This window comes from Mustela nivalis (assembly GCF_964662115.1).
Source record: "Mustela nivalis genome assembly, contig: HAP1_SCAFFOLD_2169, whole genome shotgun sequence".
In the NCBI taxonomy this organism is placed as follows: domain Eukaryota; kingdom Metazoa; phylum Chordata; class Mammalia; order Carnivora; family Mustelidae; genus Mustela; species Mustela nivalis.
This window is the reverse complement of record NW_028134496.1, coordinates 50,673-75,065: the sequence shown is the minus strand read 5'-3', so window position 1 is coordinate 75,065 and position 24,393 is coordinate 50,673. Positions and strand designations below refer to the sequence as shown.

Below are 24,393 nucleotides of genomic sequence, written 5' to 3'. Positions count from 1 at the left end.
AGAGCGTACAAAGTTGTGTGAGCTGCTCTGGGTCTGGGTCATAGCTCAGTATCAAAACTCACATCCCAGGCCTCCCGTGAAACTCTTGACTCAGGGCCAAGATTCCCGCAGCCACACCTGCAGAATTCTTCCAGGCCTTCTGGTGTCTGGACCCCCTCCCCGCAACCCCTCCCCGAAAGACTGGTGGCTTCTAGGGAGGGGGATGCTTCATGTGCACACATTCTGTCTTTGAAGCAGCTGGGGCTGGGGAGGGGCTGTACTCTGACCTCCAGATTCTTTCTCTGTGACCTCTGCACTGAGGCCCTCCCCAGGCTTTGAAGGAGTCCACAGAAGTGGGCCTGGGGGGGGCGGTGGTGGTTGGAACAACTCCACACAAGCAGCCCCTCCCTGGGCTCTTAGGAGATGCCCTGCTGTGGAGAGAAACGAGCCACAAGAAAGCCTGGGCCTAGTCGTTGCCCAGTGCCATCTCCCCAGAAGCAAGGGGACACCCCTTCCTCCAAACCTCTTGAAGTGGAAACTGTCCTACCGTTTGCAGGCTTCTGTTTTCTTCCCCCAGTGAAGCTTGTCTGGCAAATACGACCACGGAGATGTTCACTGAAGGGAATTTCTAGCTCTGCAGGCCTCTCCCTGCCTCCCACCCTGGCCTGAACACTCGGCTCCTGGGATCTAAGACAGCCCTAGCGCCCCGTCGTGAAACTCAACCCCTCTGAGCCCCCATTCTTCTTAGAATTTGGAGTCGCTTTGGGCTCCTTTTTTCTTACCAGGTTCTAGATCCCACTCACCTCACTCTTCTCCCCGATATTGCCCCAGACCTTGGACCTGGGCCCGATCCCTCTGTGGGGACTGGCTCCCCTGCTCTCCTGGAGACCAGCCCTCCCTCCGCCCCCACAGTCTCCTGGGGTTCTGTGTCTCCCCCAGTGACCCGGCCTTTCTCACCCTGCCAGTCAGTGGGCACTCAAGAGATGTGCTCTCCTCCTTCTGCCACACCCCCTCCCCCCACCCCCCACCCCAGCTCCCCCCCTCTGTGGCCCCCGCCTTAGCTTGGGCGGGACGCTCCCCCGCATGGGTATTTTTGCTCAGGGAGTAGTGTGCTGTGTGGCTGCCGAGCCTGGAAAGCCGCTATTGTTGGCTCAGAACATCGGATGGAAGAAAGATGAGGTCTGAGAAGGGGCAGGGGCAACATTCAGTGCTACTGACTCAGCCCCCTGGTCCTGGTGCATCAGGGTGAGGCAAGTTTAGGACAAGTCTAAGAAGGTTCCCTTCCCACAGTAGGGAGCTCAGTTCTGGAAATCATGGCGCTGGTGTGAAATGGGCAGCGGGTTTGGAAATGAGGTGGGTTGGTGTACGGGCCACTAGCAGCCTCACAGAGAAGCCAGGAGTTCCCAGTACTTGGACCCCTTTATAACTCTTTCTAACACCTGTTCTCAGGGCTCCCTGACCTGGAACCACAGTTTAGGGAGCATCCACTTTGAGCCAGGCGCTGGGGTGAACAGCACATGTGTTGACTCATTTTCTTGGAATTGATTCTCAAGGGATGGGTCCTGTTGCGTCCCCATTGAACAGATGAGGATGCTGAGGCCTGGTGAGGCCACACTGCTTAGAGATGGCGGAGCCAGTGTTTTGGCTGACTCCAGAATCAGAGTTTCTTGTTGGCTCCTATGAAGGGTCCCACATCAGGGTGGAGGCGGGGGTGTGCTTCGGGCTCAGAAGGGCCAGGGATGAGAGAAGGCCAGCCAGGCAGAAGGTTGCCCTGGAGCCCCATGCAGGGGTCCTCCTGGAGGGGAGCAGGTGGCACCCTCGGGACGGCAGGCAGCTGGCAGCATGCGTGGAGCAGCGTATAGAACAGGCACTGTTCTGTCCTCAAGACATTCATGTCGTTACTTTCTTTCTTTTTTTTTTTTTTAAGATTTTATTTATCTATTTGACGGACAGAGATCACAAGTAGGCAGAGAGGCAGGCAGAGAGAGAGAGGAAGGGAAGCAGGCTCCCTGCGGGGCTTGATCCCAGGACCCTGGGATCCTGACCTGAGCCGAAGGCAGAGGCTTTAACCCACTGAGCCACCCAGGTGCCCTCATATGGTTACTTTCATTCTGACTGTTACTTCTCTCCCCTGTAGGGGAAGTCCTCAAGGGCAGAGACTGCTGTCTTGCACACTTGCGGTCAGCCGTGCCCAGTGAAGGATGAGGATGAGCGGAGGAGGGCGCGGCCTCACACGGCTGAGATAAGGTGGGGCCCGGGATGGGGGCCAAGCCATCCTGTGGCCAGCTGATGGTTCGTGTTGTCACTGGGGACACATTTCTATGTGTCCAATGCCAGCTAATGGAGAAGTAGCACTGAATATATAAAATTTCACTTTGCCGTCAGTTCCCACCCCCAGCTCATGTAGGATGTGCTGCTAGAAAGAACAAAGCCCAGAACAAAGATGGAAGTGAGCATTCGTGCTGGTGATCTCTGATCCAGCCATTGAAGAGATTGCTTCATAGGAATCGCTTTTTCCTTCTTTGGTGATTTGTGAGTTCGCTTGCTGTCCCCAGGTGGCCGTGAGTCAGCCAGAAACCTCGTTCAGGAAAGTCCAGAGGAATTTTCTTCTCTACCAAGTTCCATGTGAGCAACGCTGGGCGACACCCAGTGACACGCTCAAGGGTGGGTTGGGAGAGCCACTAGCCGCTTGTCTCTGCCGTCTCTATGTCTGTCTGTCGCCTGCCTTCCTGGGGCCCAGAGCCGCCTCAGCCCAAGCAGGCCGATTAGTGACCGTCGGGCTCCCCCAGCCTGACTCAGCCCAGCCCCGGCCTCTCTGGGGAGATGTGAGTCATTTCTTCAAGGCTGAAATGCTTCTCGTTATGTGGGAAGAGAGAGGAAGGGTTCGGGGGCGGGGAGACCCCCCCTTTCAGTCTCCTCCAACCTTGTTTCTCAGCCGTGAGGAGTGCCCTAGCTGTGGATGGAGGGGTCCCAGGGCGATTGTTGGTGGGGACAGCTGGACGTGGTTAACCCCGTAAACCGCATCCCCTCAGCCGTCTGGGTCACCCTAGACAAAGCTGTCATGGTGTGCTGGCCCATTTCACCCCTTAACCTCTTAAGGCTGATCAAGTGAAGAAGGTGCCTGAAGAGGGGGGGGCGGCCAGCACCCCCTACTGAGGAGTTGGAAGGGACTGAAAATCCGGCTTCAGCAAGGGAGTGAGCGGTGGGCTTGATCAGTTAGTGATGAGCCGGGGCCCAGGGAGGGGCGGTGGGGGTGCCCCCAACCACCCTCAGACAGGAATGAGGGGCCTGCCTCCAGTCTAATACCCTCCCCCAGGGTGCCCAGGTTTTTCAAGGTGACCTTTACTCAACTGTTTTTACCTCTTTGAGGCTCGTTTTCTCATCTATAAAACAGGGCAAAGAAATACCACCCAGCGGTGTGAAAAATAAATGAGAAACCATCTGCAAAGCAACCTTATTTCCTTTCTTAGGTGTCACCTTCCCAGCCACCCGTGTGACAGATGTCCTCCCTTCCCGTTTTCTGTCCACCTCCATCCTCACACAACTTGATTTTTCTGTCGCACTTACCACATTCTACAGACTCCCTGGTTTACTTACTCATTTTCCTCCGTCCCCTCCCATTGACATAGAAGGATTTGGGACTGTCTTGTTCCCTGTGGGTCTGCCTAGGACAATGCTGGCACGTGGGGGCACATAAACATTTGTCAAAAGAATGAATGTGGGTCCCTGCACAGTGTCTACCTGCTCGTAGGGCCACAGAGCTTTTGATCCCCTGCCTCCGCCTTCTCTCCTGGTAGCTTATCCACTCTTGAGGCTTCAGGCTTCCTTTCTGTTTGTTTTATTGTTATTTTTTAAAGTAACCTTCTGCTCAAAATGTGGGGCTTACACACATGACCCTGAGATCAAGAGGTGCCCCCATGCTTAATTTTCATATCTGGGCTTTTCATACCAGTACATGGACTGCCCTGGGGAATTTATTCCCTGGGGAATATATCCCCCTGGGGAATACAGCAAAATCAGAAGGTACTATCTTGGGATAGAATGTAGAATAGGCATGAATTTTAATTTTATTTTACTTTATTTTGTTTTGTTTTTAAGTAGACTCCATGCCTAGTGCAGAGCCCAAAGCAGGGCCTGAACTCGGACCCTGACACCAAGACCTGAGCCGAGAGTCAGACGCTTAACTGACTGAGCCACCCAGACATCCCTTGGCATGAATTTTTGGATTAAAACACATGGGGTTTCTGTGAAGGCTCTTCTCTGTGTCCTGAGATCTCCGTGGGTACGGATTCTCTCTCCGGAAGCCTTTGGGAAAGTGGGAGGAGACCTGGATTTGGAAATGACCCCAGCCTCGGAGCCTCCTGTCGGGGATTTCAGCAAACACGGATGATTCCCATTACGGAGCAGATCCACTCTGCAGAGTGACTTCCCTTCCCTTTTATTTTTTATTTTTTTCAAGATTTTATTTATTTATTCATGAGGGACACAGAGAGAGAGAGAGAGGCAGAGGGAGAAGCAGGCTCCCTGCTGAGCAGGGAGCCCAATGCAGGCTCGATCCCAGGACCCTGGGATCATGACCTGAGCTGAAGGCGGATGCTTAACCGACTGAGCCAGGTGCTCCCAACTCCCCTTCTCGATGCCCACCACCTTGTACCCCTATCTTTTTCTTGGGCGAGTGAATCCGTGGGACCAGGAATCCTGAAACTTTTTTTTCTTTTTTTTAAGATTTTATTTATTTGACAGACAGAGATCACAAGTAGACAGAGAGGCAGGCAGAGAGGGAGGAGGAAGCTCTCTGCGGCCCCAGTCGCTCCATGCCCGTTCATAGAGCCCTGCGTGCTGCTTGGATTTCAGCAGTCCTTGGCGGGGAGGGCAGCATGTAGGGCACCATGTCACATTTTGTCCTCGTGTTGCCCTAGCTCCCTCTCATCTGTGGCAGTTTCCCAGACTCTCCTTGTTTCTCATGACCTTGGCCATCTTGAGAAGCACTGGGCAGGGGTTCTGTAGGGTTTGTGCTGCGGCCCACCTGTGATGCCTTCCTCCCTGTCCGCTGCATGTTGGAGTGGTCCCCAAGGCCACTGCCTCTTTCCTTGGCCCTGGAGCCTGCCAGGCCTCCAGCTGCCGTGCTGCCCTTCCCCGGTGAAGGCCCCCTCCTGCCTCCCAGACCTGCCTGCCTTGCTGGCCTCAGTCAGGGACACCACTGAGCACAGGGGCCTCAGTGGAATTCGAGGTGGCGCCCAGACATATCCTTGACCTAGTTCTATCGATAGTCAGCCTCCCTCCCCCTTCCTCTTACTCCTCGTCCTTGCTGGCCTCTGTGGGTGCCTTTTCCTAGACTAAGTCAGAGCCTCCTCCCTGGCCTCCCTGCCTCCAGCCTTGCCCTCCTACCTTTCCTCCTCACTGCAGCCGCAGCCATCTCTCTGAAACACAGAGCGAGCCTGTCGCTATACTGCTTCAAACCCTTCCATTGCTCCCCATTACCCTGGGAGCAAGTCGGACTCCTTCGTAGGAACTCTGTGGAGTTCTGGGCCTATTTCCTTGCCTGATCCTTGTGTATTTCTCCAGCCATATCTCTGGCTGCCCCTGGCCTGTGCTCCTGGCTTCAGCTGAACGGACTGCTGCCCCAACCCCCCACCCCCCCACCCCGCCGGGCAGCCTACACTGCATTCCACCTCCGCCCCTTTGCACAAGTGCCTTTTGCTGTCCCTTTCCTGCCATTAGGAAGTGAGTTCCATGAGTGTAGAGACCTTATCTGGCTTGTTTGCCTCTTCCCCGCAGTACAGTGGGCAGGGTCGGGCACATAGTAGGCACTTGATAGATACCTATTAATGGGAGGAAAGCATGGGGCAAGTTGCTCTTTATCTGATAAACTCAGACAGGCATGAAGTTGCGGCAGTGACTAATGTCGGGAAGTCCTGGTGCTACGCTTGTAGCCAGAGGATTTGACCTGGTAAAGGTTAGGGGGGGGGATTTGACCTATAAAGGTCAGAGGGGGCTTTAGATCACTCACTGTGATCTGAACGAGAAGTGATATTCACTGGCTGGGAGGGGAAGAACGTTCCAGGCACAGGGAACAGTGTGTGCAATGGCCCTGGCACCTAAGGGAACAGGAAGGACTAAAGGAAAAGCAGAGTGGCCAGGGCGCCTAGGGTAGAGTGGACGTTTCGGAAAAAGGCTCAACAGGATGGGAGGGGCTCTGGCCCAGGCTCTGGGGTGCTTGTAGTTTATCTTTATTTTTGGAGCAGTAGGGAGCCATTGGATGAAGTTAGAGCCGAGAGTGAGGGGGGGACAGTGGGAGGTGGAGGGAGAAGACAGGAAGAATGGTGATTGTGTCTTTGTGTCCACACTGCGCAACTGTACAAGTCTTACATACTGTATGAGCTCATCTACTGTCTGTGCAAGTGAGGGAAGAACCTCCTACTTTGCAGGGTCGTTCAAGGGATGAAGTGCAGTAAATGCAAAGCCTTTTACCCCGTCACGGTGCACAGTTGGCTGCCTGATAAATATCACGCTTCCAGCCCTGGCACACAAGCCGAGAGAGCTACTGACAGGCCCTGGTTCACAGCTCAGCCATCCCCTTGGCTCGGGGTCCTTCCCCGTGCTTCCCTTCTTCCCTTTGGTCTCAGCAGGCCAGGACTGTTCCTACTGGCACCCCCTGGCCTCTGCCCTGTAAGGAGGGCAGTGCCCTGTTGTCCCTCCCAAACCAGGCCCACCTCAGGCTCTGACCAGCAAGACACTGGGATCCGGGGCCTGCCGGGACCGGCAGGGTGGAAGGGTTGTTCTGGTAACTCGCCGATCTGCCCCACCCGGCCCACCTGGTCTCTCACTCTGCAGTGGCGATGGCCTCCATCTCCCCGGGGCCCTGCGGTAGGACGCTGGGTAGCCATCACCCTGTTCGAGCCCCGGCCAGTCCTACAGGTGCCGGTCAGGCAGCGTCCGCTTTTCACGGATGAAGATACTGAGGCCCAAAGAGGTGACATGGTATCTCCAGGTTCGGGTTCTCATGGCTTGTTGGTGGCAGAGATGGACTGAAAGCAGGACTGTGTAACTTAGACCCACTGCCCTGCACTGCCTCCTGTTGGACCTGGAGATCCAGGTCACTCGGATGGTCTTTGGGGATTAGCAGCCCGTGTTGGTTTGTTTCTTTTCTTAAGATTTTATTTATTTATTTGAGACAGAGAGCGCACAAGCAGAGGGGAGGGGCAGAGGGAAAGGGAGAAGCAGGCTCCCTGCTGAGCAAGGAGCCCGATGCGGGACTCGACCCCAGGACCCTGGGATTATGACCTGAACTGTAGGTAGATGCTTCACTGTCGGAGCCCCGCAGGCACCCCGTGCAGGGGCTGTTGGCATTTGAGAGAGGCGATTTGTGTTATTTTGTAGCGCTGTTATGCACACTGTGGGAATTTAACAACTGTGGCCCCCAGGATTAAATGCTAGGACTTCCCAGTCATCTAACCACCAAAAATGCTCCAACGTATATGCAGAAACGCCTTGAAGGGGCAGGATCGCCTCTGTTGAGACCCACTGATAATCCAGTGAAAGGTACGATCATGTTAATACCAGCTAATGTTGAGGGCCTCATATGGGCTAAGAGCTTAACCTACATATTTTCATTCAATTTTGTCAGATATAGGTACCATTAATAGACCCTTTTTATGGATGAGGAAATCGAGGGTCAGAGAGGTTAAGTGATTTCCCCAAGCTCACACATAGAGTTAGAAGTAGCATTTGAACTTGTGCTTCTTCTTTTTTTTTTTTTTTTTTAAGATTTTATTTATTCATTTAAGAGAGACAAGAGAGAGCACAAGCAAGGGGAGAGGCAGAGGAGAGGGGGAAGCAGACTCCCCACTGAGCTGGGAGCCCAACATGGGACTTAATCCCAGGACATGGGTCTTAATCCCACGACCTGAGCCAAAGGCAGATGCCCAACCATCTGAACCCCTCAGGCTCCCCATCTTTTTTTTTTTTTTTTTTTTAAAGATTTTTTATTTATTTGCCAGAGAGAGAGAGAGAGAGAGAGCGAGCAAGCGAGTACACACAAGCAGGCAGAGAGGCAGGCAGAGACAGAGAGAGAAGCAGGCTCCTCGCTGAGCAAGGAGCCCGATGCAGGACTCCATCCCAGGACCCTTGGATCATGACCTGAGCCGAAGGCAGCGGCTTCACCCACTGAGCCACCCAGGCGTCCCTTTTTTTTTTTTAATGATTGATTTGTTTGAGAGAGTGAGAGAGCACGAGTGAGTTGGGGGAGGGGCAGAGAGAGAGGGAGGGAGAGAGAAAGAGAGAGAGGCTCTCCAGCAGATCCCCTGGAGAGTGTGGAGGAATGACATGGGGCTCGATCCCAGGACCTAAGCCAAAACCTGAGTCGAATGCTTAACCGACTAAGCCCCCCAGGCGCCCCTGAGCATGTGCTCTGTCTTAAAGAGAAGGCCCAGAGAAGGCAGGTGATTTGCTCAAGGTCACAGAGCAAATGAACATCAGGGATGAGTCTTGAACCCAGGACCCATAGATCCGTGATCTTGTCATTCCCGGTGATGCGGAGGTGATGTGGAGAAGGACAAAGAGGAGCCCCTGGCCTGTGGCTGGAGGAGGACGTCCGCCACCCCAGCCCTGGGCGTGGGCCCTGGGGGCCTTGAAGCCTTCTGTCTACCACTGTCCCCTCCACCGAGACAGCTTTGTTGTGTCCCCTTCCCACTGTTCCTTTCTGTCCCTCTGTCACCCCTGACCTCATACCCTAGGTTGGGCCCATCACCCCCCACCCGATGTCCGTTTTTCTCTGCAATCTTGGGAATCATGCTTATCTTTTGTGGGGGGGATGGTGCCGGAAGGTGCCAGTTTGATGCAGCTGTGTCCCACAGGCTCAGGAGATGCTCCCTAAGTCTGAGCCCCCTTTTCCTTCCCAGCTCTGTCTGTCCCCCTCCTGGGATTCTCCTCAGCATCTCTGGGTTTTTCTCTCTTGGCCCCCCTAGCTATTAAGGGCAGCTGCCGACTCCCAGGGCCAAATGGCCCCACCTCCCAGCCTCTTAGGCCAACAGTGGGCGCTGCCGTTTTTTTGTCACAACGCCTGGGGCCTTGGGGTCGGGTGCATGGGAGGGGCCCCAGATTGTGCCCTCTGCCTGCCGTTTGCACTGGGCCTGTGAGCAAGGCCGGCTGTTTTCCTGTGCTCGGAGCATCCTCTGTGTTTCCGTGGCAGCTGAATAACCAGGCTCCCTCAGCTTCTGCTGGGGAGAGGTCTGCCAGATTCCCCACAGGGTGCCCATAGCTATGGACAAGAAGCACCTCTCAGGAGGCCAGAGGTGGGCGGCACTGGCCTGTTCTCCAGCCTTAGAGAGGGGAGCAGCTCTCCACAAGCCAGGGTATGGGTCTCCTGGTTTCACCCACACACATGCCTGCCGCATCCCATCTCGCGCGAAGCTGCCCCGTGACTACGCTCTGAGCCTCAGTTTCTTCTTCTGTAAGTGGAACTACGATGCCGACTTCAGATGTTGTCCAGCTGTCCCTGTGAGCCACGCAGGTGTAGTGGTCAGCGAGCCTGGGGAAGCTCCCTGGGAGCCTCGGGGAGGAGGAGAGGGGTGGGTCCCCAGATCAAAGAGAGGTACCCAGAGACTCCACTCTGTTCCGTTAGGACTTGGGGATCAGGCAGACACCCCCCACCCACCCTAAGCAGAATGGTCTTGAGGAAGCGCCCTTCCCTCTCTAAGTCTCAGTGTCTCTGTCTCTAAAGTGAAAGTAATTCTTTCTGTGTGACAGGACTGCTACGAAAGCAGAATTAGATGTGGTAGCGAGCAAGCCTGTTGCCCGGCTCAGTATACAGCAGGTGTTTATTAAGTGTTGATTACCAGTAAAGGCACTGACTGGCCACGGCTGCGCAGCGAGGTGTGTTTCCTGTGGTCAGCCCTGCCTGCCCAGAATTAGGGCCCTAACAGAGCCCCTCATGGGCATGGCTGCTGGGCGCCCCCAGGACCTGCGTCTCCTGTGAGGAATTCCTCCTGTATTATCCACACACAGACTTCCCCAGGAAGGCCGAGCCCCTCTCTGTAAGTGCCCCAGCCTGTTATCTGGCCTTTCCTGAAGGCCCTTATCGATTTCTGGTTTGTGTTAGGTTGTTTGTGTCATGTCTTATCTCCCTTAGGAGATGGGGGGCAGCCTGGTGAGTCAGAGTGGCCCGCTCATGGGCTGTGGCGTCAGCTCTCCGAGCCTGGGTCTCCTCTATAAAATGCCTCCTACGCAGGATGGTCATGAAAATGTCCAACAGGACCTGGCACAAGCTAGGTGGTATGTCCACAATGGCTCCCCCATGCCTTCTGCAGACCTGGAGGCCTGGCAGCCGCAGGACCCTATGGGCTCCGACCCAGGGCGAGAGAAGAATGTAGCATCCGGTCTGTCCCAGGCTTTGGGGTCCAGACAGCTGGGCCCCAGGCTGATGGCCGCTCCTAGTACTCCCATGAGCTGGAGGAAGTTGGGACTTGAAGAGGCATCCCCAGAATGGAGGAAGGCTGCAAGGAAGACACCAGTGAAGCTCCCACAGGGACATGGGCGAGTATGGAGGTCAGGAGCACAGGCCATGGATCAGGAACACACTTCCTCCACCTACCAGGGGCTGTGTGACCTTGTATAAGTGACTCAACCTCTCTGAGCCTCAGTTCTCCACCTGGGAAACAGGGGATAATAATGCACCCTGTCTCCCACAGTCGCTGTGTGACGTGATGCAGTGACGTTGAAAAGCTCTTGGTTCGGTCTGGCCAAGAATTTCTTGTTCCTTAATTTTTTTAATTTTTTTATTTTTTTAAGATTTCATTTATTTATTTTGGAAAGAGAGAGAGTGCGAGCAGGGAAATGAGCAGACAGGGCGGGAGAAGAAGGGGAAAGACTTTCAAGCAGATTCCGTGCTCAGCACGGAGCCTGATGCAGGGCTCAGTCTCAGGACCCTGAGATGCTGACCTGAGCTGAAACCAAGATTCAAGACGCTTAAGCGACTGAGCCACCCAGGCGCCCTATTACTTATTTTTAAGACGGGCTCTCAGGGCCCATTGGCTTGTTGGCCAAATTCCTCAAGGAGCCATCAAACAGTCATAATTTAAGAGCTGATTTTTTCAGCACCTTCTACCAGCCAGGCACTGTGCTTAGTGCCTTCCTCATGCCACCCCACTGGTTCTTCCCTGTCCCTGTCATCCCCCTTTTGTAGTTGAGGAAGCCGAGCCTCTGAGAAGCAGAGTGACCTGTCCAAGCCAGCACAGCTCCCAGAGCCTCTTTCCCTTTGCCCCTGCTCCGGAGAGAGTTGAAACTGCCTTAGGGTAGCTTGCCGGGTAGTCGCTGGACACAGCCAATGCCAGACACAGTTTGTGGGGAGAATCTGTAAACAGAGGCTCTGGAGTGGGGCGGAGGCCGGCCTGGGAGGCGGGGGATCTGTGGGAAGTGGGAGGCTGGAGCTGTGTGGCCGCGGGTGTTTACTCGGCCTGTCCCCCGCAGGCAGGGGCCCTGGCTGGCCAGTGTAAACATCCGGACTGCTTGTTGTCCCGGTGGGGGGCAGAGCAAGCTGGGGAAGCAGTGAGCAGGGCCTCTGGGTGCCAGCCTGGTGCCAGGGCAGCCGTGGTGGACAGCCGGGGAGGCAGCCCGCAGCCAGCGTTTCTTGAGCAGCTAGTATATGCCGGCTTGCTGACACACTCATCCTACAACAGCTTCACAGCAGCCCCGTCCCGTCTGTTGTGTTATTTGGACTTAGCTACTGGAAAAACTGAGCCCGAGGAGTCAGACGGACTCAGCTCCGTGCTGGTGAGCCAACTCGGCCGTGCTGGGAAGGGGTATGAAATCGGAGCATGGACAGCGTTCCCCGGGCTGCTTCCTCCACTGGGGTGCGCTCTCCATGCACACCGTGGGAACCCCAACTCACCTTCCTGCAGAGTCGCGTCCACCTGGGCTGTGATCTCCTCCCTTATTGACTTGGGAGCCCATCACTATGTGCAGGTCTGGTAGGGCGGAGGAGGGCGGCGTTACCAGTATTGGGTCTTGGCGGGCTCTGGTTATGCAGGAGTGTGGAGGGGGGCTGCGGGATGGGTTAGACCTTAGCTCTCATTCCACCCTTGTTCAGATGGAGGAATGGAAGCCCAGAGAATGGAGCTGTCAGCCCCCAGGGGATTCACGAGCATGGCTGGGGCAGAGTGGGGCCTAGTCTGTGGGGAAGGTATTTTCCGTCCAGGCTGCTCTTTATGTATGGGGTGTGGGGCCGGGTTAAACCAAGGCAGGGATGAAGTCAGAATGTTCCCCAGATGCGTTACAATCTGAAATCAAATTTCACAGCCACCCCTGCTCCCTACCGCCACCCTCTTAGAGCTATGCCCCAGAAATGCCCTTGGGCTCTTGGGGACTCTGATGAACTCATAGGCTGGTGCCAGTGAGCGTAGCCTCCCTGGGCTTGGGTGTCTGAGAGGCCGTGTGGGGGCTCCCTGCTCCCCTCTTCCGGCCACTCTTCTGTCCAGGTGTTGCCCTACCCTCTCCTACACATGTACGCTCAGCCTGGTTCAGCTCTGAGTCCAATGGGCCTACCACTTAGGTTGTGCCAAAGTTGGGAGGAATGGTTTAAATACGTAACTCGTTAGATATCCGTAAGACTGACCCCGGGGACATGCCTTTGATGACTTTGAGATGCATCTCTGAGGTGCAGACCCCAGCTGCCAGTGTTCTCCATCACCGCCTGCAGAGAGAGGTGTTGGTGACCCCAGTTTAGGGTTGAGAACACTGAAGTCACCCCCAAGGCTGGATTTGAACCAGGAAACAGACGCCTGGGCCCCATGCTCTGGGCCACAACTGCTAAAGCCTGGGACCTGTAGAAGTTGCTCCAAAGGGGTTATTTGGGTGTAAGATGGCTGAGACTTGCCCTTGAGGATGAGGAGTCGGGTCTCAGGAGAGGCCAGGAAGAACTGGGCAGGGAGGGAGCCCAGCTGTCCCACCCCGCTCCCAACAGGGAGGGGTCCCCAGAAGCCCAGGGACAGAGTCTGAGAAGGGAGTCCAGCCAGCCTAGGCCTGTGACTTTATGTCTCCTGGTCGAGGGACCAAGACTGGCTAATCTCTGGAGCCCCTGATGCGTCACCAGTTAAAAAATCACTGAAGGCCGCCCTGGGTGTGGGACAAGTAAGCCCTTCCCCGGCTTGATCTGAAGCCTGTGGACTGGGGCTTCTCCTCTGGCGACTCATTTTGGGAGATTCTCCCCACAGCTGGAACAACAGCAGCCTCTGTGTGCCAGGCCACCCAGCTGCACACGGGCCCCCCCAGCACAACCTCCTGTGATTCTCAGAAGGGCCCCCACATTACGATCCCTACTTCACGGAGGCAAAAATGGAGCTCATAGGACAGCAAAGCGCCGGGCTGGCTTGAAATCGCAGTCTGTCCGCCTCCACAGCCCATGCCTTTTTTTGGTGTGTGACACACAGTATTTCAGATATATAAAAAGCACTGCATTCAATAAAAACAAACACTGGTGAACCAGCCATCCAGTTTCAGGAATGAAACATTCCAAATGCAGTCCAGTCTCCCACCTGTAACCACCCACTCCCCTTCCCTACCGCCCCCCTCCCAGAAGAAACTACTTTCTTTCTTTTCTTTTTTTAAAGATTTTATTTATTTATTTGACAGAGATCACAAGTAGGCAGAGAGGCAGGCAGAGAGAGAGAGAGGTGGGGAAGCAGGCTCCCTGATGAGCAGAGAGCCCGATGTGGGACTCAATCCCAGGACCCTGAGATCACGACCCGAGTCGAAGGCTGAGGCTTAACCCACTGAGCCACTCAGGTGCCCCAAGAAACTACTTTCTGCTTCCTCTTCTCTCTCTGCCTGCCTCTCTGCCTACTTGTGATCTCTCTCTCTCTGTCAAATAAATAAATAAAATCTTTAAAAAAAAGAAACAACCGGAAACCATTGGTAGGAGGCCGTGTATTTACTCCTACAGCCAGTTCTTTTCTCTCCGGGCTGCATTCAAGCTGTTCGCCGATCGTTTTGGGGGCTGTGTAGCATTCTGTGCCGAAGACCTGCCAGGGCCCATCCAGGCTGCTGTAGACAGTCATTTTGGTTTTTCTCTTTGACTGTTTAGATGATGTGGGGGGCGGGGGGGACTTCCTTGTCCAGGTCCTGTGGTGGCTACAGGAGAGCTTCCAAGGTGTGTCCGTGTTATCTGTGTGAAGGCCTGGGATCAGATAAGGCCACCTTATCCTAGGACTCCTTGCTGAGAGCACTGACCAACAATCCGAGATAGCCCCTGCTCTGAGGGTGAAAGTCTTCATAAGGGCGGGAATGCTGCTATTTTGTTTGCCGCTGTGAACAGCGCTAAAAACGGCATCTGGCACATAGTAGGCGAACAGTGAATATTTGTCCACTGAGGGAGAGGATGTGCCCAGCATGGTGCAAGACACTTGACATTCGTGATCTTAATCAGCTGCTGTGAGGATGGGCGGGGGGGGGGGGGGTTCTTCCCATTCTGTAGCTGAGCCAATTAAGGCTTTGGAGAGGTGGCGTTCCCAAGGTCCCACAAACCACCCCCTGGCTGGCTGACTCCAGAGCCTGCACTCTCCCCCGAGCCTACGTATCTCTGGTGTGGACAGAGAGCACATTTGCAGAGGCCTGGACGATGGGGCCAGCGGGAGCTGCTTCTAATGCCTTGTTGCTTGGTTACAAGTGCTTACAGCTTTCAGAGTCCTCCCGGAGGCTAGTGGAGTGCGGCAGGACCAGCTGGTTGTCCCCTGCGGCCTGAATGCTGCCATGGGGTTGGGGCTGAGTGGCATCTCACCTCTGGGGCTGATCCGTGGGGGGACTGTGACAGGCTTAGGATTCAGGTGCACTTGGTGGGTGAGACCCGTCTTGCAGGAGACAGCTGGATCCAACTGAGGAATCCGTCATCTGCTTGGAGCATGAGCAGAACTGTCTTCAGGTTTCTGGCCTGCCACTTATTAGCTGTGTGATACTAGGTTAGTCTCTCAAGCTCTCTGAGCTTTATCATCTCCCATCTGTTAAATGAGGATATTGACTCTGTCTTGCAGAGTTATTGGTAGTTTAAGAATTGAGTGAAACAACCTTAGCCCAGTGCCCAGAAAGTAATTTTTTGTTTCTTGTTTTTTTTTTTTTTTTTTTTTAAGATTTATTTATTTATTTTGGGGGGGAGGGAAGAGTGCATGTGCACACCTGTGCACATGAGGTCGGGAAGGGCAGAGGGAGAGGGATAGAGAATCCTCAAGCAGACTCCCTGCCGAGCACAGAGCCCAACATGGCTCCATCCCAGGACCCTGAGATCATGACCTGAGCTGAAACCAAGAGTCAGATGCCCAACCAACTGAGCCACCCAGGCACCCCTGAAGGTAGTTATTAATTACGTTATGGGGTAAAGATATTCTAATTAGAGATATGTCCAGATCACTACAGGTGCATACAGTGGGGGCAGCCTAGGACACAAAGGAGGGCTTCAGGGAGTTGGTGACATCTGATCTGGGTTTTGAAGGATGAGTAAGAGTTCTCCAAGCTAAGAAGTAGGCTATGGGTCAAGCGACCTCCATGGGTCCTGTGTTAGACTGAGAGACTCTTGAGAGGGATATCCTGCCCGTTGCCTACAAAAACAAACACACAAATGCTAGTTACTTAAAATTTGATAGAGATACGTGATCCCGTGAAGGTGGTGTAGGCTGGGCACTGAGTAAATGGACAGATCAGTGGTGCCCAGTGGTATTAAATAGACGAATTGAGAGCCAGTGGTGCCGAGGGGCAGAGGGACATGTGAACACTCTGGGCTGGGGCATTTGGGAAGTCTTCCTGGTGGAGGTGATGGGGTAGGACTTCGATGAGAAAGGAAGACAAGACAGAGAGGGCCACCTGACACTTGATTTCCTGGCGGGACTGGGTCAAGAAAGGGTGTCTGCAGCCTGGCAGGGACAGATCTCAAGGGTTCTGGCAGCAGCCCGGCTGTGTCCTTGTCACCAAGGCTTGTGCTATTCTTTCTGTTGGAAGAGAAGAAAAGTTGTTCCCAATTGTTAATTGTGCAATTGCAAATTGGTTCCTGGGCTGGCTGAGTAGGAGCCAAGCCACAGCATGGGGAGGAGGGAGCTGGACTAGAGGGCTATAGAGCCAGGAGTTTGGGGGCCCAGGAGGGGGTTAGGGAATGCCGCTGGGTACTGTGTGCTTGGCCCAGGCAGGGATGTCTCCCAGCCCAGAATTCCCACTCTGTGCTGCAGGATCCTCTGGTACCTAAGAGCTGAGTAGACTTTGATTTGAATCACAGCCTCTCCCCAGCTATGTGGCCTTGGACTAGTTACTTAACCTCTCTTTGTCTCTGCTGCCTAGCACTAGGCCTGGAATGAAGTCCTTGCTCAGGAGATGGTGTGCCTGCGGCCGTGGCTGCTGTTACATGTTAGCAGCCACAGCAGGGCCGTTGCTGATGCCACCTCCGTAACACGGGCCATGTCATCACTCAGGTTGAACTCCAAGGTCATTCTGGCCACACTGCCTCTCCAGGAACCTGGACGTTGCTGTGCTGTCCCATTCGTGTTCAGCATCTCAGCCCATGCCCTCAGGAGGCGGAGGAACTTGAAATCCTGCGCCTTTGTCTCATCATGGTTTATCTCCTTAAATCTCACCACAGGCCCATGAAGTAGGTTTGCACATCCCCATGATATAGATGAGGACACGTGCTCAGAGAGGCAAGAGCACTTGCCCAGGGTCACACAGCAGTAGATTCCAGGGATTCACGCCCAGGTCTCTCTGCTCCTCAACCTTTGCTCTTCCCACTGCAGATGGTGGCGAGAGCCCGTCCCATGGATTCGTGGCCTAGCACCTTCCCTCCGTTCGTTGCCCCTCCACTCCCTTTCCTGTCACATCCCTGGTCCCTTATTCTCTACCCTCTATTCAGCTCTGCTCTGCACCTGGGACCCACTGTGGGCCACGACTGCAGATGGGGCAGCGTGTGTCCTCGTGAGCCAACGCAGCACTGCTCCCCCACCATCAGCAGGACTCGGGCCTCCTCTCCCGCTAGGCATTTCCTCCCAGGCCCCCCCCGGCCTCCCCGGCAAGCATGACACATGTGCGTGAGGCGGGTAATGGGGACCAGATGCGAAGCTGAGCCTGGGGTGGGCTTTGTTAGGCGGACATTCCTGGTCACTGAGGCAACGCCAGCCCAGTAGCATCTGGTTTGGCGAGCGGCCACCCTGATTGGCTGGGGCTGGATGTGGGGAGGTGTCCTGTCACACGGCCTGGGCAGTGTGGCAGGTGGGGACGAGCCCTTCATGCTAAGACAGGATTTTGGAGTCCAGGAGGGAATATGGGGGCCAAGGGGTGGGGGAAAGATGACAGGGAGTTCAGAGTCAGACAGACTCGGTGTCTGGTGCTGGCTCCGTGCGATTTTCTCGTCTGCAAAATGGGAGCCCATGCTGGTACCTCCCACAGGCGCACGACAGGATCGAGGGACCAGCAGTCCCGTGTTCACGCTGCTTCACGTGCTTTCGCTCTTTCTTGTGCCACCTGGGAGGGTAGTGCTGCTGTTCTTTCTGTTTTACTGATAAACTGAGGCACAGAGTGGCCATGCTACTTGCCCAAGTCAGACAGGTAGTAGGAGGCAGAGCTGGGGTTCGAACCCAGGCTGCCTGGATCCTGGGTCCGCCACGCTTCCGCTGCTGCATTGTCCCGCATCTTAGTGTCATGGGTGGTGACCTGTGGGCCCAGTGCTGTGTAAACTGGCGGTGATGGCCCGCCCCCAAAGCCTATGCTGTTGGTGGTGTGTGGGATAGGCCTGCTGAGATGCTGGGACGGGCACATCAGTGGGTGAACAGAGGAGTGGACGGATGTTGGGAACATTCCTGCCCCTGGGGTAAAGGGAGGCACCAGGGTTGTGAACCTGTGGGTCCTGCCTTCTGGGCAGCCAGCGAGATCCGCCATGGCCCTGGGAAGGCCAGGGAGCCCGACTCTGACGGCAGTAGCTCCCATTCTTCCGGTCCCTACAACATGCCGCACGCTTTGTCCATATTCTCTCGTTCAATCCCCACCACCACTGGGGCTGCCCTAGACCATAACATGTGTCTTCAGAAGCTGGTTGGAACATAGGTCCAACTGACTGCAAATCCAGGGCGCTTTCCCCCAGACACACCAGTCTGGGGGCCTGTCTCCCGCTTCCTGAGGGATGGGTTCCACTCTCCTTCTCAAAGAGGCCTTTTTTTTTTTTTTTTTTTTTTTTTTTGGTAATAAAAGCATGAGGTTTTATTAGAATTGTGTAATCCACATCCTAAATATTTACATGAAAGTGAACACAAAATTGCAAACATATTTGTTTTATCTTCCAAGTTATTAGCTTTATGGAATTACTTACTGGAATAGTTACAAGATAAAGTCCCAATCCTGAATGTCAGTAAGGAAATACACACGGAGCAGCAGGAGAAAAACCTCATTCTTCCTTTGAGAAGCAGTAAAAAAGTAACCTAATTGCCCCTTGGGGATTGTCAAAGCTTTCCTAGAACTCCTGGAGAATGGATTCTTTTGTAAAACAGTGAGAACTAAAACTACATCCTTTTACCAACCCACAGCCCTATGATAAGCTTTCTTTTCCAAACACACAGAGGCTCCCAAGTCTGAACTCCAGGTTAGTAATCTCAGCTCAAATGTCCCCATCACCCATTTCCCCAAAAAGGCAGTTCCAAAGAGGGGGAGAAAATCTTTTTTTCACTTGAACGGCTTGAATAAAATTTCAAAGAGGTTTTTTTAAAAAGATTATTTTGACGATTGTAAGTGGAGGGTCTAGGTAGGCTCAGGGTGGGATTCAAAGAATCTAGACTAAGATTCTTATCCTGGTTCCTGGTTGGCCCCTTGGGCAACTGTTTCTACCTCTTATTTTTTTCTTTCTTTAATTATGGAAAGTGATTTCTTTCTTTCTGTCTTTCTTTCTTTCTTCCTTTCTTTCTTTTTTTAAGATTTATTTATCTATTTGAAAGAGACAGACAGACAGCATGTGCAGGAGGGCCAGAGGGAGAGGGAGAGAAAATCTCAAGCAGACTCTACACTGAGCACAGAGCCCTACTCCGGGCTTGATCCTTGGACGCTGAGACCATGACCTGAGCAGAAACCAAGAGTCAGACGCTCAGCCACCTGCACTACCCAGGCGCGCCCCGCATCTACTTTCTTGTTTTCTTTTACTCGCTTGTTGAAAGTGAACTGTCTGCAGGGACCAGAGCTGAGTGCTGGGAGGCCAAGATGATGGGAGCTGTGGCCCTTTAAGACTGCCTGGCTCAGTGGGTGGGACAGCCATGGGCCCAGTGGGATCTTTTGGGGGGCGGGGTGTGCAGGATGCCATGGGAGCACAGGGGAAGGAAAAGCCAAGGAGCCAGGGTGTCAGGGCAATGGCATGGACACAGATTGTGTCTGTCCAGCTCCTCTTCCCTCTCCTGCTGCTGCTGGCAGCCCCTCCCTTTGGGGGTAGCTGGGTGCACATCCCAGGACCTTGCCTCTGCCTCTTCACAGGGAGGACACTTGAGCCAGGCCTGGCCCATCAGAGCTGTTACCTAGGAATGAATATATATATATACATATATATGAATATATATATATATATATATATATACATATGTGTATATGTATATATATATATATATCCCCCCCCCAAGATTTCATTTATTTATTTGAAAGAGAGAGAGAATGTGCAAGAGAGAGAAAGCATGAGCCAGGGAAGGGGTCAGGGGAGAGAAAGAATCAGGGAGCCGGACTGTGGAAGGGGGGCGGCAGGGGAAAGGGAGGGCTCCATCTCAGGACCCAGCGATCATGACCTGAGCGGAAGGCAAACACTTAACCTACTGAACCACCCAGGCATGCCCCCTCCATGCCCCCCCCGCCGAGCTATATTTCAACAGAGGGAGAAAGAAGCGTTCATTTCTCTAGGGCTGGCAGCTGCCAGGAGGTTAGCCTGACCCAGGCTAAACCCAGAAGGCGAGAACAAGGGTAACACAAAGGGGAGGAGAGGGAGGGAGAGAACCCAGGAGCTTCCTCTGAGCTCCTGAATCTCTTCCTGTCCCAGGCCTGGCCCTCCTTCCCCTTCATGCAGTGCAGGTCAGGACATTTGCTTTGTTAGAAACCCAAGCGGAAGCTGGGTTTCTGTCACTTACAACCCTGAGGGTCTTGACCCAGGAGGCTACAGAGAGTAGCGTGACCTTTGAACTAGGTGTTGAAGGGGTTTGGGGGACAAATGGCAGTGGCAAGGTTTTGCCAGGCAAAGCAGGCCAGTTGGAGAGACATGATCATGACCTAGGCGGGGGTAGCAGGTGGTGACATCCACACGGACGCTAATGGGCTTTGTGAGCCACGGGGTTGAGCTTGGATGCACAGGCTCCGTCCATGTGTCTGTCCATTCCACTAACCAGTCCCATGCTAACTGGGTGCCAGGCCCCGTAGTGAACCTGTCTCAAAGAACAAATGGCGTTGTCACAACCACCCAGCGAGATAGGTACTATGATTTCACCACTTTACAGGTGAGAAAATGGAGGCACAGAGAGGTTGAGTAACTTGCTCAGGGTCACATAGCTGTTAAATAACAGAGCCAGGATTTGAACCCAAGTAGCTCGGCTCTAGAGTTTATTTTCTTAACCACGGAGTAGGAGTGACCCCACCCCCACCCCCAACACCATCCCAGAGTTGTTTCTGTGGAACTCTGTGCCTCGTGCCCCAGTGGGAATGAGACATACCCATGGCTGAGATGTGGCCCCAAAACCCCAGAGCCCGAGTGGGGCCTTAGGGATGGGCAAGAGAGGGCAGGAGGATCCCATGGATTCTCTTAGAGGTAGTGGGGTGCCCCCCTGGCCCAGTTCCAGTCCCAGCTAGCCAAGAGCTAGGGCCAGCTTCTGTCACACACACTGCTGTCCTGCAGTTTCTCCAGCTCTGATAACCTCCAGAAACAGTGAATGACGGGCTCCAGCTGGGTCTGGCTAAGCCCTTGGCAGGAGGTCAGTAATGGAACAGCTCTGGCTTCCAGCCCGAGTCCTGGAGAGTTTTTTTGTTTTTTTTTTAAAAGACTTTTATTTTTATTTTTTTTTAAGATTTTATTTGTGGGGCGCCTGGGTGGCTCAGTGGGTTAAGCCGCTGCCTTCGGCTCAGGTCACGATCTCAGGGTCCTGGGATCGAGTCCCGCATCGGGCTCTCTGCTCAGCAGGGAGCCTGCTTCCCTCTCTCTCTCTCTGCCTGCCACTCCATCTACTTGTGATTTCTCTCTGTCAAATAAATAAATAAAATCTTTAAAAAAAAAAAAAAAGATTTTATTTGTTTATTTGACAGAGAGAAATCACAAGTAGATGGAGAGGCAGGCAGAGAGAGAGAGAGGGAAGCAGGCTCTCTGCTGAGCAGAGAGCCCGATGCGGGACTCGATCCCAGGACTCCGAGATCGTGACCTGAGCCGAAGGCAGCGGCTTAACCCACTGAGCCACCCAGGCGCCCGTCCTGGAGAGTTTTAAAGCTGCCTCTGACAGGGGAGCCCCTGGGTGTCAGCAGGGGAGCAGTGGTGCAGCCCTGGGGATCTCTGGGGACCATCTACATCAGCCCATGGCTTCAGCTTGCCTCAGGCTCCAGCAGCTCCTGTGTGCCAAGGGCTTCTCCCTTCTGGTTAACAGAGGTAGGGAGTATCAATCCTATTTTCAGATGAGGAGGCTGAGGCTAAGTGACTTGTCCAAGGTCTCACAGCCGCATTTCCTAGGTCCTTGACAGGCTCTGAAGAGCCTCACTCCTGCCTCTTCAGCCTCCATCCTGACCTAGGGATTCTGGAACACACACCAGAGCTCAGATCTCCCAGCCCTTCCCACAGGACACCTTTCCTCATCTTATCTCCAATTCCCAGAAGAAATTTTTCCCCAATGGGGGTGCTTTCCCATTCCTCCAAGGGAGGAGCTCAGCAGTCCCTGGGAATCCTCCACGCGTGGTCTCTGGGGCAGGGGCTCAAGGGGCTCAAGGCTCTGATTGTGCTCCTGTGTCTGGCCCTGGCAGGATATGTGAGAAAGGAGGCCAGCCTGTCCTGAGAGTCTCCAGAAATGCTTGTAAAAGTAAAGCGCCAAGGAAGGAGCCCCTTTAGGTGGGGGCACAGGAAACACCGTTTCGGCTGAACCTCAAAAGAAAAAGGTTATGTCTCTGTGAATAGAGCAGGGAACAAAGTTCTCCAGGTGGAGGAGATAGCATAAGCAAAGGTCTGGGGGTAGAGAAGTAGAAGGTGTGCTTTAGGGAAGGGTGGCAGTTCCCATGTGAGCAGCTGGAGCTGGATTATGGTTCCGTGCACGAGTGGGGCAGGCAGGGTTCTAGAGGTGACCCGTCCTGGACCTTCTGACCCACTGGAGTATTAGGAAAACAGTGAGCCAGGCTCTTTCTCTCTGAGCCAAGAGCTTCCTCCCAGACACATCCTCTGTCCCACGAGGATGCTCAAGTCAGGCTCAGGCTGGTGGGGTGGGGATGGGGGGCCCTCCCTATACCTGGCCACCTTCCACAAAGACTAATCTGTCCCTTCCCATTTCCTGTCTGGAACAGTATCCCCTAAGGGAGCACCCCCCTTGGAGCAGGGCTGGGCTAGGCTGGTGAGCCAAAGCTCCCACGGAAGTGGGAGCCCTCGGTTATTTTCCTCAGGAGGTCTTGAGAACTGGAGCCCCAGGGCTAGTGGGGACAGTGACCAGAATGGTTTCCAGGGTGCATGGAAAGGTCTCCTGGTGCCACCGTGCTCCCAACATCCTCCTGTCTGCAGGCATAGTGATGATGTTTGAAGGCTGCCTTTTCTTTTCTTTTCTTAAGATTTTATTTATTTATTTATTTATTTATTTATTTATTTATTTATTTATTTATTTGAGAGAGATCACAAGTAGGCAGAGAGGCAGGCAGGGGGTGAGGGAAGCAGCCTCCTCGCCGAGCAGAGAGCCTGATGCGGGGCTCGATCCCAGGACCCTGGGGTCATGACCTGAGCCAAAGGCAGAGGCCTTAACCCACTGAGCCACCCAGGCTCCCCGAAGGGTACCTTTTCTGATGCACTTACTCTGTGGCATCCATGGCATGTGGCACTTTCCACAGTGTCTCACTAGCCACTACTAACAACCTAGCGAGGAAGCCAGTAGGCCCCGAGAGGTTGCGGGATTCGCTCAATGTCAGTTCCCAAATGGCTGAGCTGAATGTGTCCAGCTTCAAAATCTGCATGCCCACCCGTGACACAGAGACCCTGACTCTGACCCCTCAGCGTTGCTATGAAGACAAAAGTGAAATGAGGGGAGTGAGCCCCCCCAGGAGAAAGAAAGTGGGCAGCCAGTATCACCTAGCCCTGGCTGCAGAAATGTGGACGGGGCCCTGAGCAGTGAGTGGTCCAGGAGCTGATGCCCCTGACCTAGAAGGAAGGGGGCGGCCTGGTTGCAGGGAGATGACAGTCCATCAGCTACCCATGACCACCCTAGGCCCAGGCTGACTCAGTCCTCACTACCCAGCCCTTAGCATTCATGCCAAAGGCATGTGTGGCTTTGGAAGGAGTGCTGGACTGAGAGTCCAGAGGCCTGGCTTCTGGTCCTGGCTCTACACCTGATTTGGCTCACTTGGGGCCTCAGTTAATTCATCTATAGAATGGGATGGGGTGGGGGTCAGCTCAGGCTCACTCCCTTCTGATCACACTGCCCTTCCTGCTTCTTGCACATATACTTGGTCTTGCCTCTGGGGCTTTGCTTTTGCTATTCCCTCTGCCTGAAGTGACCTTCTGACAGTCGACACCTGTCATTCTGGTTTCAGTGTACGTGTCACTTCGCAGAGCCCGTCCTCCATTCCTACCCAGGAGTTCACTACCATGCAGCCGCCCCGCTGGACTTTCTTTATGACACAACGAGGTAGTCTCTGGCAATGAGCCTACAGGGTACTGGGTAGGGTTAGAGACTCGAGAGTCAAATTCCCTGAGTCCAAATCCCAAACGTCAACAGTTAGAGCTGCATGATTTTGGCTATAAGCTCTCTGTGCCTCAGTTTCTTCACCTATAAAATGGGATCAATAATAACATGCATTATCATTGTTTGTAAGGAATAAATAAGAAATGCATTAAAAAGCACTTGTGCTCAGCATACAGTAAGCACTCAATAAGTGTTGGGTGCTGTTATTATTATTATTATCATTATTATTTTAAGATTTCAATTATTTAAGAGAGAGAGTGTGTGCACAAACAGGGAGAAGGGGCAAAGGGATAGGGAGAAGCAGACTCCCCGCTGAGCAGGGAGTCAGATGCAGAACTCAATTCCAGAACCCTGGGATCACGACCTGAGCTGAAGGCAGATGTTTAATCGCCTGAGCCACCCAGGCGCCCCTTAGCAACATGGTTTCTTGTTGATCTTACTGATTAAGATTCAAGCTCCTGAGACAAGGACTTTGTCTTGTTCAATGACGTATTTCAAGCATGGAGCTTATTTTCTGGCACACAATAGG

The 24,393-nt window shown here is 53.8% G+C and overlaps 1 protein-coding gene across 1 annotated transcript in view; it reads left to right on the top strand.

Annotated features, from left to right (window-relative positions):
* The first annotated feature begins 11,534 nt into the window (after positions 1 to 11,534).
* The window catches only part of LOC309858311 (endothelin-converting enzyme 1-like), a 62,017-nt gene continuing 49,158 nt past the window's right edge, over positions 11,535 to 24,393 (top strand). The window contains exon 1 of the mRNA XM_082750990.1: positions 11,535 to 11,748. The gene's annotated coding sequence lies outside the window, so the exon portion shown is untranslated. The remainder of the gene's footprint in view (positions 11,749 to 24,393) is intronic.